At 48.8% G+C, this 16028-nt stretch overlaps 2 non-coding genes across 2 annotated transcripts; both read right to left on the reverse strand.

Annotated features, from left to right (window-relative positions):
- Positions 1-1261: 1261 nt before the first annotated feature.
- On the reverse strand, positions 1262-1446 carry LOC119733502. Its single transcript, XR_005271870.1, has one exon. It is a non-coding gene; the product is annotated as a U2 spliceosomal RNA (small nuclear RNA).
- A 5757-nt stretch (positions 1447-7203) lies between these two features.
- LOC119733598 lies at positions 7204-7396 on the reverse strand. Its single transcript, XR_005271936.1, has one exon. It is a non-coding gene; the product is annotated as a U2 spliceosomal RNA (small nuclear RNA).
- Positions 7397-16028: the final 8632 nt, after the last annotated feature.

Below are 16028 nucleotides of genomic sequence, written 5' to 3' on the forward strand. Positions count from 1 at the left end.
GCCCTCGGCAACAGAATCCATTTGGGATCGTTGTGACTACAATATTTCTCCCACCCCCTACTTGGGATTAATTGAACCCCAATAAACACCCCCTCCCCCACCCCCTAAAAGAAAAGTGACAAACATACGGATTTCCCTGGCTGCTGTTTATGTTTGTTTTGTAATAAAGACAATAATCACACACACCCATTCGCGAACAAAATGTCACGGATCCCTCTATACGTTCCCCGCTATATCCTGAGACGAGCACCCAGTAATTATTACTTAATCGACTTTGACAAAAAATGGAGACCAGACATGTTTTACAGTGGAAATAGGGAGGGGAAAAGCAACTCTAAGAACACACATGACAAGGACAAGTGAAATCGAGTAAAATCAAGATTCAATCTCTTTTTTGAAATAGTGGTGGCTCTGAAAAGAGCCGTTCGGTTTGATTTTTGAATATGGTGTCTAGCCGCCGAAGCCGTACAGCGTGCGTCCCTGTCTCTTCAGCGCATACACCACGTCCATTGCAGTGACAGTCTTCCTCTTGGCGTGCTCGCAGTAGGTGACTGCATCGCGGATAACGTTCTCCAGGAAAACCTTGAGGACTCCGCGGGTTTCTTCGTAGATGAGCCCGGAGATACGCTTGACTCCTCCGCGGCGGGCCAGCCGACGAATGGCTGGTTTAGTGATTCCCTGGATGTTATCTCGGAGAACCTTGCGGTGTCGCTTGGCACCCCCTTTGCCTAGTCCCTTTCCTCCTTTGCCACGGCCAGACATGTTTGTGTCTCCTCAGTCGGTTGTAGATGATTCAATGGCCATCCCAGCCCCGGCGAGGCAACTTATAGGACATGCGCGGACGCGATATGAGCATGCGAAGCCATCAACTGTTACGGCGCCCTCTGGCGACCAATCGTGGCAGGAGCACTCATCCTGGGAAACAAACAAATCAGAAGCAAAACAAGGGGGAAAAGGGATAACAAATAAGAAAAGGAAGAAGATGCCTAGAAACATATTGCAACGAGACTCAAACAATACATTTATAACCAGACACAGAGGGGTCGTGGCCAAGCCTTTTTTTTTTTTTTTTTTTTTTTACACCTTGAACGGAAATCAATGGAAACGCCAACATCATAATTTAACAAGACTTTACACACTTACTAATATTTACCGTAATTCAATGTGAAAGCCCTGTCACCAAAACGTCAAAAGAAAACGAACCTTTAACGACGGGGCACCGTAGTCAGAACCTGTTTTTGTATTAATTTATGTTCCCCGAAGGGAGTGGGCCGAATCCCGGATGTACTGCTATACCGGGCCAACCCGTGGCCGGGACGAGGCAAGCCTCTATTCCACGGCCCAAATCCAAAAATCAGTTTAATATACTGGCTGTTCAATGAACAGCGTTTCAGATATTAAGCTGAAAAGAACAGATACTTATTTTTTATGGCCCCCCCACAAGACCACGCTTGGGGGACCGGGCAGGCCGACCACGTCGGACCAAGCTAGTAGGGTTGCGAACCCTCCTGCCCGGGACAAAGACAACATACAAAGGCGACTTCACGCCTACACATATAACACAAAAAATGGCGACTTCACGCCGATACAAAGGCGACTTCACGCCTAAACTAAGGCAACTTCATGCCTGAACAAAGGCAACTTCATGCCTAAACAAAATCACCCATGCGAGGCAGAACACGGAAGACCGTCACTACGCAAGCCGGGGACCACTTCGGGGGAGGAGCCTTACAGACTCAAGGCTAAGTGCAATGCCGAGTCTGGACCACCTCCTGATGTTCCTGACCGAGACTAAGACCGATGTGCAATGATCTTAGCCAAAAGGCCGAGAAGCGATAACGATTAATATTAAAACAATAGCGCGGAAAGGGATTATTCGTCTTGAAATACTGTTTGCTATTGTTCTTCTTATTATTTATTTTTGCCTTTTTTTGTTTCCTGGTGTGAAAACAAAAAAAAAGACTCCTGCGCGTCCACCGCAACTCAACGAAACCAGGGGAGAGAGAGATGAGCAAGAAATCTCCGGCTTTCTCAGATTAACAGAGACATATACATTCTTAAAAATATTTCTATCATGCATTTTCATACACCTCGATCATATTTCACCCAAAATCTTGTTGAAAAAATTAATCCAGACAAAAAATGGGATCAATGCATCAGTGAGCGAGAGCGTCGGCACTAAATGCCGTACGTACGATGTACCGGGACAAGCATATCAATAGATGGCGCCCTTCAACACTCCCGGTCATCGCGCCTCGGCGTTTCCCATCTGGGTATTTCTCAGGGCCTGCCAATGGGTCCCACATTAGGGGCGGGGAAATACTTCAGTTTGTCAGTAAGCTCCGTGGCCGAGTGGTTAGAGAGCACATGTAGAAAGTAATAGACCGTGGGTTCGAGTCCCAGCCTGCCGCTTTCCTTTAATTGCTTGGTTATTGTTTTGTTTTGTTATTTTTTCACTTACTTATTTCCCCTTTTTGTAATAATTACTATTTTATTTCATTGATTTATTGTTTATTTCGTCATGAAGTTATAAGAAGAAAATTCGAAAGAAAAGAAAACATTCGTCATACCGTTTTCATTTGCGCTTATAATACTTATGTATCAATATCAATGCGGTCCCGCGGGGAGTTAATTGAAGAGAGAGAAAGAAAGAAAAGAAACAAACGGGAAACAAATGTCAACGCACCATTATTTGTCCATTTTTGTAACCTTTGGTGAATAAGTCATTCACATTCTACATGAGGCAACATTTAAGACAATGCATATACATACATGTATGGCTAATGTACTCAGCCGGCCGGCCGGTCACATACGCAGTGCGTAAAATTTTGCATAATGATTAAGTTAAAGGACACAGTGGGAATTCTATCTGGAACAGTGTTCTATTGTTTATAAAAAAAATTAGAGAAATTGATTTCGGCTATGAGTGAAGGTAGAGGTGGAGTTAGACAGGCAGCGACAAATCTCTTTTTTGAAGGTTGTGGTGGCTCTGAAAAGAGCCTTTTGGGTTTGTGGATGCAAAGTAAGTTCTTTTCTTTACTTTGACACTTTGGCGGTCTTCTTGGGCAGAAGAACTTGCTGGATGTTGGGAAGGACACCACCCTGCGCGATGGTAACTCCGCTCATCAACTTGTTCAACTCCTCGTCGTTGCGTATAGCAAGCTGCAGATGGCGGGGATTAATTCTCGTCTTCTTGTTGTCTCGTGCAGCGTTTCCGGCCAGTTCCAAGATCTCCGCGGTAAGGTACTCCATCACTGCCGCAAGGTAGACCGGTGCACCGGCACCGACACGCTGGGCGTAGTTGCCCTTACGCAGAAATCTGTGAACACGACCCACGGGGAACTGGAGTCCCGCCCTGGAGGACCTGCTCTTGGCCTTGCTTCTTGCTTTGCCGCTCTTTCCTCGCCCAGTCATCTTGACAGTATAGTGACAGAAGATGAATGTACTCTGCAGTAAAGGTGGTGTGTGAATGAACCCACTTGGAAAACACAACACTAGTTATAGCGTTCTGGTGGATTGGCTGAAGCGTGCCAAGTAGCCAATCACGCGACACGGGCGTGCCCGTCGCACGGTTGGGTGCACCGCATCCATTTTGGACGCGGGGGACGAGGGAACAAAAAATTACAACTGTGTCATCGTCGTTCAAAGTAATGGAATCACTAGATAAAACACAGAAACATGCAACATTCTTACCTCCATTTTAAGACGTTTTATTGTTATTCCGCCGAAGAAGTCCCATGATCTTTCGACCAGCCTCCGCACAATGGCAGTGATTCGTTGCTCTCACGCGGCGGTTAAAACTGGCCTCGGTTTCTTGCTAGATATTTGTAACATCCCACAGACGAAATCCTAATTTATTTTTTAATAGTAACCCACTCAACAAAATGCAAGCACTCGTCCGGAGATTGAAAGAAATGACCAATTGAAAAAGGCTGTGGCATAAATTAAATTATGTGTTTACGACGACGACAAGACTCAGGGATTAACTTTAATCGCATTACCTCCCCTCGCCTCACGAAGGGTAAAAGCATATTAAAAAAAAAGAGAGAGAGTGAAAGGGACACAACAGAATAAAAAAAGGTTAGTTGTAAAACCTAAGAAATGGGCTGATCGGGCGAACTGAGCTGACTGGCAAATCTCTTTTTGGAAACTGTGTTGGCTCTGAAAAGAGCCGTTTGGTTTTGAAGCCTTCAAAATTTCTATTTTGAAGTCGTGTACTTGGTGACGGCCTTGGTGCCTTCGCTGACTGCATGCTTAGCAAGCTCCCCGGGAAGAAGTAGGCGTACTGCTGTCTGCACTTCACGGCTTGTGATGGTGGACTTCTTGTTGTAGAGAGCGAGGCGAGAAGATTCGCTGGCGATGCGCTCAAACACGTCGTTGACAAAGCTGTTCATGATGCTCATTGCCTTGCTCGAGATTCCGGTGTCGGGGTGCACCTGTTTCATCACTTTGTAGATGTAGATGCCGTAGCTCTCCTTGCGACGCCGGTGCCTCTTTTTGTTTGCGCTAACCGGACCCTTAGTATTTCCGGCCTTCTTCTGACCTTTTCCGCTAACTTTGGGAGCCATATTGGAGGACTTGGAATGTATCGGATCGTGAGATCGAATGAAAGACCAGCACGTCTTGGCCGGCTTTTATTGTGCACAGCTTGGATTCTGACCACCCATGCATCGTCCACTTTCCCGCCAGTGACCGCTAACCCATGCGTGAAGAAAGCGGTATGCGTGCATAGTTATACAATGCACGCACGGCACGACCCCCCCCCCCCCCCTCCCCGGCAAGGGTATTTTTAGCCTTTTTCTCAGACTGACACGTGTATAAGTGTCCTTCTTAAATATTATTGTCTACTGAATTTCTGGGAAATAATAAAGTCATCTCCAGCGGAGGGCGAATTAATATGTCGTAGTGCACCAATACTTCTTTAAATGTTGTTTCCCCCTTATGCACCATCCATTTATAATGAATCATACAATGTAACGCAAAACCGACGAAAATAAGAGAACGAGTACCTGTAATTGTCAAAACAGATAGGAAATATATATCATTATTACCATGCCCATAACAATTCAATTTTGCCTGGAACACGTTTCGGATGAGGCATACGTATAGAACCCAAAAAGTGGAATGTATTTGGACAGAATATCAACAATAATAATTCGGAAAAAAATCAACGGCCCTTTATTCTTTATTTGAAGGAAAACTCAGGGATTGGACTTAATCTCTCTTTGAAGAAGTAGTGGCTCTGAAAAGAGCCGTTAGTTTTATTTCTTTTTGCGCACACAACGTGCTCAAGCTCGTTCACCCCGAATTCGGCGGGCCAACTGGATGTCCTTGGGCATGATGGTGACCCTCTTGGCGTGAATGGCGCACAGGTTGGTGTCTTCGAAGAGGCCGACGAGGTAAGCTTCGCTCGCTTCTTGCAATGCCATGACGGCAGAACTCTGGAATCGCAGTTCAGTTTTGAAATCCTGTGCAATTTCACGCACAAGTCTCTGGAATGGCAGCTTTCGGATCAGCAGTTCGGTGCTCTTCTGGTAGCGGCGAATCTCACGGAGGGCGACGGTTCCCGGTCGGTACCGATGGGGTTTCTTGACACCGCCAGTCGCCGGTGCGCTCTTGCGGGCCGCCTTGGTGGCCAACTGCTTCCTGGGGGCTTTCCCCCCGGTGCTCTTTCTTGCCGTCTGCTTGGTGCGCGCCATGGTCAAGGGTATGGTTTGATGAACGGTGATCACAACTGAGTGCAGATTGAGCGAACGGACCCCGCCTCTTAAGGCCGGCGCATAGCATCCTAGGTTGGAAGCCTAACAATGGGCTATCTTCCGATTGGGTGCTTCGGGGGCCAAGCGGAGACGCTTCAGTGATCACGATTTCCGTACGTTGAAAAAGTATAGACGTTAAATTTCAATCGAAAATGCTGCTTTTCCGAGCCTATAGTATTATGAGCCCTCGGCAACAGAATCCATTTGGGATCGTTGTGACTACAATATTTCTCCCACCCCCTACTTGGGATTAATTGAACCCCAATAAACACCCCCTCCCCCACCCCCTAAAAGAAAAGTGACAAACATACGGATTTCCCTGGCTGCTGTTTATGTTTGTTTTGTAATAAAGACAATAATCACACACACCCATTCGCGAACAAAATGTCACGGATCCCTCTATACGTTCCCCGCTATATCCTGAGACGAGCACCCAGTAATTATTACTTAATCGACTTTGACAAAAAATGGAGACCAGACATGTTTTACAGTGGAAATAGGGAGGGGAAAAGCAACTCTAAGAACACACATGACAAGGACAAGTGAAATCGAGTAAAATCAAGATTCAATCTCTTTTTTGAAATAGTGGTGGCTCTGAAAAGAGCCGTTCGGTTTGATTTTTGAATATGGTGTCTAGCCGCCGAAGCCGTACAGCGTGCGTCCCTGTCTCTTCAGCGCATACACCACGTCCATTGCAGTGACAGTCTTCCTCTTGGCGTGCTCGCAGTAGGTGACTGCATCGCGGATAACGTTCTCCAGGAAAACCTTGAGGACTCCGCGGGTTTCTTCGTAGATGAGCCCGGAGATACGCTTGACTCCTCCGCGGCGGGCCAGCCGACGAATGGCTGGTTTAGTGATTCCCTGGATGTTATCTCGGAGAACCTTGCGGTGTCGCTTGGCACCCCCTTTGCCTAGTCCCTTTCCTCCTTTGCCACGGCCAGACATGTTTGTGTCTCCTCAGTCGGTTGTAGATGATTCAATGGCCATCCCAGCCCCGGCGAGGCAACTTATAGGACATGCGCGGACGCGATATGAGCATGCGAAGCCATCAACTGTTACGGCGCCCTCTGGCGACCAATCGTGGCAGGAGCACTCATCCTGGGAAACAAACAAATCAGAAGCAAAACAAGGGGGAAAAGGGATAACAAATAAGAAAAGGAAGAAGATGCCTAGAAACATATTGCAACGAGACTCAAACAATACATTTATAACCAGACACAGAGGGGTCGTGGCCAAGCCTTTTTTTTTTTTTTTTTTTTTTTACACCTTGAACGGAAATCAATGGAAACGCCAACATCATAATTTAACAAGACTTTACACACTTACTAATATTTACCGTAATTCAATGTGAAAGCCCTGTCACCAAAACGTCAAAAGAAAACGAACCTTTAACGACGGGGCACCGTAGTCAGAACCTGTTTTTGTATTAATTTATGTTCCCCGAAGGGAGTGGGCCGAATCCCGGATGTACTGCTATACCGGGCCAACCCGTGGCCGGGACGAGGCAAGCCTCTATTCCACGGCCCAAATCCAAAAATCAGTTTAATATACTGGCTGTTCAATGAACAGCGTTTCAGATATTAAGCTGAAAAGAACAGATACTAATTTTTTGGTTTCGGGATCCTCCTAAAGAAGATCCCAGGATAGGGTAGTCACACTACACCTTAGTAAGTGAGGCTACGAGCCTCCCTACCCTTTTACCTACTATCAAGAACAAACAGACACTTGACAAAGACAAGACATGCAGTCTGTGTAGCCACGCTACCCACGCATTACCATGGTAGGGTACGACCCTAACTGACTGGCAGGAAAATATACAAACAGAAAACTATACCATGAAACTTCCGGACTCAACAACGCTCATGCGAGCAAACATGCACTAAAAAAGACCTAAAGGGTCCTAACCAACAGAGCGAAAACGCTCACAGGTCCGACCTAAGGAACCGAAACGGTCCTTAAACAACAAAAGCCAGCAAAAAGCCAAGCTTAGTAAAAAAAGGCCTAAGGGGCCCCAAAACCAGGAGCAAAAGAACTCCCACAAAAAGGGGACCTAAAGGGTCCCAAAAACAAGGAGCAAAAGGCTCCCACAAAAAAAGGACCTAAGGGGCCCGAGATAAACAAGGAGCGAAAGTCTCAAGGCTGTAATAGTGCAAAAAAACAAAATCACAACCTAAAGACAAGTTGGTCGTCTCTGATGAAACATACCGCTCCCCGCACGCACCAGATGGTGCGGAACTTGGCCCGGTCCAGCCGGACGAAGTCTAAACGAATGCGGTTCTTGACCGCAGCCTTGACACGGTGAAGCACGTGGTCGGCATCCGGCCGTGAGCCATCATACAATGTCTCACAGCGCGAACACCAAACCAACCACTTCACCGTGCTAATCAAATACCAGACCAGAAGAGAGTCTGGCCTGGTCTCTAGCCCTGACCCATACAAAACGCAGGAGCGGGTCAGGGAAAAATAGCGGGCTAGGGCTTTACCACCAATGTGTTCGACCCATGCCCACAAAATGTAAACAAAAGGGCAGTCCCAGAAAACGTGGCCCAGTGACTCGGGAGCGGCACAGCCAACCCGAGGACACTGGCCGTCACCAATGCCCCAATGGCCTAAACGTTGGGAAGTTTTCAAGGCCCCCCATATCACCCTCCAATTCAAGTCGCGCAAGCGGTTACTCAAATTGGAGGAGTGACACAATTTAAAAAGATGAAGAAAATCATCGCACCTAACCGCCGGACACTGGACCGGCTGCTGACCTGACAACAGGTCATACAGTTGTCGGACCGTAATTGGCCCCCAGTCAATATCCGGCGAAATTGTAGATACAAGCAGGACCAGCCTGCAAAAATGGCGATAAAACCCAGTGGGTTGGAGGGCGTGTGGGGTATCATTCCTCCAGATGTTACGGGGGAGAACCCCAAGGAGTGACGAGGCCGCCCAGTACAGAGAAAAAAATCTCCAAGGAGGACCATCGTCACTCAACAAAACCTTAAACCCACTGACAAAGAAAGCGTCACATTTGTGACGAATATTGGTGACCCCAAGGCCACCATTAGCTAAAGTCTGGACAAGGACTGACCTTTTTACAAGTTCAGTCTTGCCAGACCAAATAAACGAAAAAATGGCCCGGTTAATAACCCTCTCTACCGAAACCGGCAGAGGATAAACCGGGGCCAAGAAAAACAACGGAGTTAAAATCAAGGTGTTGACCAGCAACACCTTGCCTAAAAGAGAGAGCATTCTCCCTTTCCACATGTCCAAAGTGGACTGCAGATTGGGGATCCGCTCTCTCCAATTCATAGGGCCCATGTCCCCACCGCCAACCCAGACACCGTTGATTTTAATCGGGTCTCTGGTCCACTGGATAGGGACCTCGTCGGGAAGGCAGTCGGGCCATGAGCCAAAAACCAAGCCTTTCGACTTGGCGAAGTTAAGGCGAGACCCGCTCGCACGAGAAAATGCATCGATGATGCCAAACAACCGCCTCACCGATCTGAAATCCCGAACTATGCAGGTTGTATCGTCTGCGTACTGCAGAACCCTGCATTCGAGGCCACTGGCCCCAGGGATTGTCAGACCGGCAAGACGGCTATCTTTAATGACAGTCTGAGCAAAAGGCTCGATAAAAAGCACGTATAAAAGAGGGGAGAGGGGGCAACCCTGCCTCACTCCCCTCGTGACTAAAAAGGGTTCTGAAAGAGAACCATTAGTTAAAACGGCACTGGATATGTTTGTGTACAACAGCTCTATCCAGTGCCTAAAATTAGGTCCAAAACCAAAACGGTCGAGGACTTTAAAAAGAAAATCCCAATTGACCCTGTCAAAGGCCTTCTGCTGGTCTAGGGAAATAACAAGGCAGTCAAGGTTCTTCCCATCCACGAATGCTACCAGATCCCGAAGGAGTCTGATATTATCATGGATGGACCTCCCCTTGACGCCACAAGTTTGAAACTGACCGACAATGTCGGGCAACACCCGACCAAGGCGGAGGCACAAGGCCTTCGACAGGATCTTGTAGTCAACATTGAGAAGGGATATAGGACGCTTGTTCCTAGGATCAAGCGGATCCCCACCCTTCTCTAAAAGTGTGATGATTCCCAATCGCTGGGAATCACCTAGACTATTAAAAGAAAAGGCACAACGGAAGACCCCGAGAAGGTCGGGACCGACCAAATCCCAGAACTTCACGTAGAATTCCTTGGGCAGGCCGTCCCCACCAGGAGTCTTACCGTTGGCCATACTACGTAGAGCCACATCGAGCTCAGGCAGCCCAAGTGGGCTGTCCAAGTCAATGCGGCTAGCTTCGTCCAAAACATTGGACAGAGAGTCCAGAAACGGAGACTGCGATTCAACCTCCACAGGCTCGGCCGAAAACAAATCGAGATAAAAATCTCTATAAACTGTCGAGATTTCTTCCGGAGAGGAAACAATGTCCCCTCCAGGACTATAAACGGAAGAAATAGTTTTCTTCCGAGCCTGAGAGGTCTCGAGCTGGTAAAAATACCTGGACGGCTTCTCCCCTTCCTCGAGGTCACGAACCCGCGCGCGGATCCGAGCCCCCTCCGCTTCAAAGTCGTCCAGTTTAGCAAGCTCGTTTCTAATTTCCTCGTGCCGAGCAAGAACCTCAGGGTTACATTGCCCGGAATTGAGGGCGGAAACGACTGAGCGCAGGGCAGCCACAAGTGACTCCCTGCGCCGTCGTCTATTTCTTACCAACCGGCAAGAAAAGGAAATAATAAATCGCTTAATGCGGGACTTGACGTCCTCCCACCAGAGGAGTTCGTTTCCGTACCCCTCCTTGAGAGTCCGCCAGCCCGCATAAGCCTTTCTGAAATCCGTTTGAAAGCCAGCGTCGGCCAGGACGGAAACATTACATTTCCAAAAACCCCGACCGGCGCCGGCAATCTCCGGGAAATTAAATTTCAAATCAACACAGTCATGGTCACTGAAATAGCATGGCGAATGCCCGCAAGACACGACACCCACCGAACTGGATGTGTAAATACGATCCAGCCGGCTAGTGATCGTGTTTGCCGCATTTCGCCATGTAAAAGAATGCGTGGACGGGTTGAAAGACCGCCAGCAGTCCTTAAAAGAAAAGTCGGAAATGAGGTGACCGAGCTCCGCGGCGCCGATCCCACAAGATGTGGAATCCGAACCACGGCGGTCAAGCTCTAAATCCAGGACACAGTTGAAGTCTCCTGTTAAAATAACAGGACAACTACCCGTCAAGAAAAAAGACAACTCCGTGAAGAAGAGACGACGCGACCTGGGGTCAGTCGGGGCATAAACTGTGCACAATCGCACACCCTTTCCTCCCCCCGGACCGCGCAAAATTCCAGAAACGATCCTTCCATCAGAATCGATGGAAAGATCAGAAAATTCAAAAGGACTTTTGGCAGGCAGAAGGATGACGGTCCCGCAGGAAGAAGATGTGCCAAAACTGGCAAAAATCTTCCCCCTCCACTCCGCCTGCCAAGAAACTAAATCGTCATTGCCAGAAATATGACACTCCTGAAGACAGGAAATATCATACTCCCGACAAAGACTAAAAACGCGTCTCCTCTTCACGGGGTCACGCATTCCATTGACGTTCAATGAAAGCAAATTGACCATGGTGTGCTGAAGTGAACATATTACTCGGGTGGATCACCTTTCGGTTTACCACCCGAGTCTAGAGTGGCAGCGGGGGGAGAACTACTGTCCCCCACCCGCTTGTCCGTATCCGGGCCCTGGGGCTCGGACCGGCTAGTTTGTGTGTCCCCCGAAGGTGTTGTGCGGGGGACAGCACTAGTTTTGGATGAGCTTGTAGGCTCATCCACTTTCATCTCAGACTCAGATGAGTCTGAGAGACATTTCCCCGAGATTTTTTTGGGGACTGCACCCGAAGAGGGAGAATCGGAGCCAGAAGAGGGATGACGAGCCCTCTTCTTCATCTTCCTCTTCCCTCTAACGGGTAAAAAACCCACCGCCCTATCTATTGCAGCCGCCTGGCAGTCAATGGCGTCGCAAGACACCACGGGCTTGGTGTTAATACCCGTGCAGTCCGCGCAGCCGGCCACATGAAAGGGCATAGCCCTCGAAATCCCACGGTCGCAATGGAAACATTCCCACGCGACCGGAGACTTCAGAGGGCCTATCTGCCTCGAGCATTGAATGCACGATGCTCGAGGCAATTCAAAAATCGACGACTCGGAACTCTCCGAGTCTGACAAATCAGACCCGGGAGTTACAGCTGGGTTGGACTTCTCCGCCGCCGCCACGTCCAAAACGGGCGTGGACTCGGGGGAAGACGGAGAAGACTCCAACCCACTAGATTTGGCAGGAGAGGATTCCGCTCCAACAGATGGTACCGGAGCAGACTTCCCCTGCACTACTACATCAGCCCACCGTTTGGTGGGCTGAACTTTCCTGGCGAAGGATTTGGGACACAGCTTAAAGCCATGCCCCTCCTCCTCGCACAAAGTACAAACCACCCTGTTGGGGCATTCCCCAGAAGGGTGGCCTACAAGCAAACATTTGTAGCACCTTACGGTACTACATTTGTTTGCCGAGTGTGTCGGGTCCCCGCACCGGGCGCACGTCCGGGTTTGGCCGGAGTGGCCGACCCAGGCGTTGCGGTTCCCAATGCGGAGAACCGACGGTATAGATTTGACACCCGACATTAAGTACTGTCGGGTGCCAGTGAATACGGCAGGTTCCTCAGGGTAGGTTTGGAATCTTCCCTTGTGGACCCTGCCGTACCTAGACAAGATGGACCGGACGACATTGTCGTCCACGTCCATCTCAACGTACTTGACAGTGACCAGCTTCAGGCCGAATGATGAAACACGGCAACCTGGAAGCCGGTCTAAAACTGGCTCAAACTTTCGAGCTAGTGCGACCGATTTGAACGTCATGTCAAATCGGCCGCCAGGTAGGGTTGCAAGGCCTCAAGGTGAGTGGCCGGGATAATCCCGACCCCCTTGAGGGCCTTGAACACATCACTTGACGTCTCCTTGCCCCCAAAACTAAGTTCGAGGGCTCGGAGACGCCTGGCTTCGCTACCGTTTGACGGCATGCTAAGCCGAGAAAGAAAAAAGAAGAGGAAAAATCCGACTTGGATTTCTTTCACAAAAATAAAAAATACCGTTACAAGCTTGTAACGGTATTGACTATATTAAATATATACAACGAAGAGTGAGTCACAACTGCTGACTCACTCAACAAGAAGATAAATCACAGGTAGCAACTGCCTACCTGTGATTAAGAAAGAAAAATGAACGCGGAGGCCAGGCCCCGCAGACCCGAAATTCCCCACCGGTGTAGTGCAGAGAACCCCGAGCCTACAGGCCCGCAATACCCGCGCTACGGCTCGCTCCCCGCTGCCGACCCACCACCTAGTGTAACGGCGGTAGTCGGCTGCGTAACGGGTCACAAGCCGCAGCACAAGCACACGGGTCCCAACCCCGCAAACACTAAAGAAAGGAAAAATTCCCCCAACAAAGGACTTCACGGGGCTATGCACACGCACAGCCCCACCCAAATGAATAGGGCCGTGCACGCTGCCACGGCCTAAACAAAGAAACACGTAGAAACGAATGGGCCGTGCACGCTGCCACGGCCCAAACAATAGACGTGTACAAATGAATAGGCTGGCGTGTACAGCACTGCGTACACAGCCAGCAACGAAAAACCAACACGAAAAACACCCAAAATATCACCAAAAATGAAACAAAAATCTGTAAAAACTAGACCCACTTGGTCTATAAACTAAGACAAAAAGGTAGATATCAAAATTACCGACTAACGCGATCTAAAAACTTGATTTTCTTCGAAGACAACCCGGAGCTCCGGGGAGGCGTGGCTGTCTGAAAAGAACAGATACTAATTTTTCATTTTAGGATCCCCCTAAAGAAGATCCCAGGGTAGGGTAGTCCCACTACACCTTAGTACGTGAGGCTACGAGCCTCCCTACCCTTTTAACCTAATATTTAAACCAACAGACACTTGACAAAGACAAGACATGCAGTCAGTGTAGCCACGCTACCCACGCATTACCATGGTAGGGTACGACCCTAACTGGCTGACAGGAAAAATAAACAAACAGAAAACTATACCATAGAACTTCCGGACGCAACAACGCTCATACGAGCAAACATTCAATAAAAAGGACCTAAAGGGTCCTAACCAACAGAGCGAAAACGCTCACAGGTCCGACATTAGGATCCGAAACGGTCCTAAGACAACAAAAGCCAGCACAAAGCTAAGCTTAGTAAAAAAAGGCCTAAAGGGCCCCAAAACCAGGAGCAAAAAGACTCCCACAAAAAGGGGACCTAAAGGGTCCCAAAAAACAAGGAGCAAAAGGCTCCCACAAAAAAGACCTAAAGGGTCCAAAAAGCAGGGAGTAACAGCTCCCACACAAAGGACCTAAAGGGCCCGAGGTAAACAAGGAGAAAAAAAAATCTCCCACATGAAAAAAGGTTGCAATAATGCAACAACAAATTTAGAACTTGAGGACAAGATGGTCGTCAATGACGACACATACCGCTCCCCGCACGCACCAGATGGTGCGGAACTTGGCCCGGTCCAGCCGGACAAAGTCTAAATGTAAGCGGTTCTTGACCGCAGCCTTGACACGGTGAAGCACGTGGTCGGCATCCGGCCGTGAGCCATCATACAATGTCTCACAGCGCGAACACCAAACCAACCACTTCACCGTGCTAATCAAATACCAGACCAGAAGAGAGTCTGGCCTGGTCTCTAGCCCTGACCCATACAAAACGCAGGAACGGGTCAGGGAAAAATAACGGGCCAGGGCTTTGCAACCAATGTGCTCGACCCAGGCCCACAAAATGTAAACGAAAGGGCAGTCCCAAAAAACGTGGCTAAGTGACTCGGGAGCGGCACAGCCTACCCGAGGACACTTGCCATCACCAATGCCCCAATGGCCTAAACGTTGGGAGGTTTTTAAGGCCCCCCATGCTACCCTCCAATTCAAGTCCCGCAAGCGGTTACTCAAATTGGAGGAGTGACAAAGTTTAAAAACATGCTTAAAATCAATCCCATTAATTGCCGGATGCTGGGTAGGCTCCCGGCTCGACAACAGGTCGTAAAGTTGCCGGACCCTTACGGGCCCCCAGTCGATGTCCGGCGTAATGGTAGAAATAAGCAAGACCAGCTTGCAAAATTGACGGTAAAACCCAGTGGGTTGGAGGGCGTGTGGGGTATCATTCCTCCAGATGTTACGGGGGAGAACCCCAAGGAGTGACGAGGCCGCCCAGTACAGAGAAAAAAATCTCCAAGGAGGACCATCGTCACTCAACAAAACCCTAAACCCACTGGCAAAGAAAGCGTCACATTTGTGACGAATATTGGTGACCCCAAGGCCACCATTAGCTAAAGTCTGGACAAGGACTGACCTTTTTACAAGTTCAGTCTTGCCAGACCAAATAAACGAAAAAATGGCCCGGTTAATAACCCTCTCTACCGAAACCGGCAGAGGATAAACCGGGGCCAAGAAAAACAACGGAGTTAAAATCAAGGTGTTGACCAGCAACACCTTGCCTAAAAGAGAGAGCATTCTCCCTTTCCACATGTCCAAAGTGGACTGCAGATTGGGGATCCGCTCTCTCCAATTCATAGGGCCCATGTCCCCACCGCCCACCCAGACACCGTTGATTTTAATCGGGTCTCTGGTCCACTGGATAGGGACCTCGTCGGGAAGGCAGTCGGGCCATGAGCCAAAAATCAAGCCTTTGGACTTGGCGAAGTTAAGGCGAGACCCGCTCGCACGAGAAAATGCATCGATGATGCCAAACAACCGCCTCACCGATCTGAAATCCCGAACTATGCAGGTAGTGTCGTCTGCGTACTGCAGAACCCTGCATTCGAGACCACTGGCCCCGGGGATTGTCAGACCGGTGAGACGGCAATCTCTAACAATAGTTTGAGCAAAAGGCTCAATAAAAAGCACATACAAAAGAGGGGAGAGGGGGCAACCCTGCCTCACTCCCCTCGTGACTAAAAAGGGATCCGACAAAGATCCATTGATAAAAATGGCACTGGATATGTCTGTATATAGCAGCTCTATCCAGTGCCGGAAATTAGGTCCAAAACCAAAACGGTCAAGGACCTTAAAAAGAAAATCCCAATTGACCCTGTCAAAGGCCTTCTGCTGGTCAAGGGAAATAACAAGGCAGTCAAGGTTCTTTCCATCCACGAATGCTACCAGATCCCGAAGGAGTCTGATATTATCATGGATGGACCTCCCCTTGACGCCACAAGTTT

Source organism: Patiria miniata, unplaced genomic scaffold (genome assembly GCF_015706575.1).
Source record: "Patiria miniata isolate m_02_andy unplaced genomic scaffold, ASM1570657v1 HiC_scaffold_25, whole genome shotgun sequence".
Classification (NCBI taxonomy): Eukaryota; Metazoa; Echinodermata; class Asteroidea; order Valvatida; family Asterinidae; genus Patiria; species Patiria miniata.